Source organism: Belonocnema kinseyi, chromosome 2 (assembly GCF_010883055.1).
Source record: "Belonocnema kinseyi isolate 2016_QV_RU_SX_M_011 chromosome 2, B_treatae_v1, whole genome shotgun sequence".
Lineage (NCBI taxonomy): Eukaryota > Metazoa > Arthropoda > Insecta > Hymenoptera > Cynipidae > Belonocnema > Belonocnema kinseyi.
Genome location: NC_046658.1, coordinates 12,922,969 through 12,924,631, shown reverse-complemented (window position 1 = coordinate 12,924,631; position 1,663 = coordinate 12,922,969). Strand labels below are relative to the sequence as shown.

General features: G+C 41.7%; 1 protein-coding gene across 5 annotated transcripts in view; it reads left to right on the top strand.

The window, feature by feature from the left end:
- The window catches only part of LOC117167006 (transmembrane protein 43 homolog), a 71,794-nt gene that overhangs the window by 59,145 nt on the left and 10,986 nt on the right, over positions 1-1,663 (top strand). Inside the window, exon 2 of one of the 5 annotated variants that reach the window (XM_033351552.1) lies at positions 963-1,126. The exons of the other annotated variants lie outside the window; for them this stretch is intronic. The gene's annotated coding sequence lies outside the window, so the exon portion shown is untranslated. The remainder of the gene's footprint in view (positions 1-962; positions 1,127-1,663) is intronic. 5 annotated transcript variants of the gene reach the window in all.

Here is a 1,663-nt window from a genome sequence, read left to right as displayed (position 1 = left end):
TTTGATTCCTCTAGAATCAAACCGAAGGGCCTATGACAAAGCCACCGAACGCGTCCTCGGGTTGCGGATAGAGGGTCACTGTACCAAGGGTTTCTGCTGAATGTGGTTACAAAAATAAATAGGCAGTCGAGGACAATTGTCCAGGGGTGGTCCCGAAGGAATTAACCCCCAAGCGGAGGTGTGAAAACCGTTCCGAAAGCTGAATGGCACCTGGGTGAGGTATCTAGAACGGTGACTCTCGGATACCGGGAGACCTCTCAGAGTACAGCAGACTTATCATTGCATGCGGGGCTCTACAAGGATGGACGAACCCCTTTCCCTAGCTTCTCGTGGGAACAACAATGACAACACCAAACATAGTTGTAGTAAGTGCGGTTCAAAAGAACAGAACGCGCAGGGCTCCCGACAATGGGTCGGCCAACAATGCCGACCAATCTAGAGCTGGGGGAGCCAATGAAAATGGATTCAATGCGATGGATCGGCGGGATCTCGCAACCTTTGGGTGGACGGAGCGACTGAATCACGACTTGCTAGAGTGCTACGATGCGAGTGTGGCCCCTGAACGGGGTTACTTGGCACGGCTGCATGCTCTGTGGTGCAAGAAACACCCGGAGCTATCGCACTTTTCGCAGCAACGTCTACGAAACCATGCTAAACTACTCCGTAAAAGGGGCTATGTAAGCGGAACGCCTACTTTACCACAGCTAGAACAAGCCGGCAACAGAGATCATACTTGGTACGCTAATCATGTAAGGGAAAGTCAGTACTTTTTACAGGTAAAGTTTAAATTTTAAAAATCGCATAAACGGGTATTTGCAGACTCAAAAAATTTTCATTATTTTGCTTAATTATGCAATAATTAATTTTAATTTAATTTTAGATCGTGAAGAGTGACAATAAAGATTGTTGTTCGCCAATGCGAAGTAAATTGAAGCACATCATTTACCAAAGATTTCTTCCAGGACCGTACTCATTGGATCAACAGTCATTGGAAGTGCCATCTCCCTCGGACTGCAAAAAACCCGCAGCATTTGTATTGCCCTTTCCTTCTAGATGAAATTTCCAAAAGAGTTTGTCCTCATTGTGGCCTTTATTGTGCTTCAAAAGTGTCAATGGATAGCCACAAGTAAATTTTCAATGTTCACGTTAATACTTTCCATTCGTGATTTAGATTTTAAGTAAAATTGAAAATCATTGAAAATTTATAGCAATTACAGGAAAAACATGCATAACAATTAGTTTGCCAGTAGTAGCGTTTCAAGGGTGAGACCTTTGCAGGTTTTTAGTCAAAGACCAGGAGCAATACTGTGCAAGCTTTCAGAAATCGAAACAGAGTGGATTGATGTCGAATGAATAGAAGACATGGAATCATTACATTTACCTAAAGAATCAGTAGATTCATGCCCCATTATACAAGATGTCAGTTTCTGGGTGGCTGACGGAGCACATTTCACAGAAGATAAATAATCAACATGATTTTTTATGCAAAATAGATTTTAATAAATCTAACTTATCTAATTATACACTGACTTTTTGAGTGTTATTTTTAATCCAGACTTTCCAAACTTTATATAATATTTTAATGTAAATAAAATTTAAGTCAGCGTTCAGGTTACAGATACAAAACAATGAAAGGCTACGATACTTTTACGGGGGGGGGGGG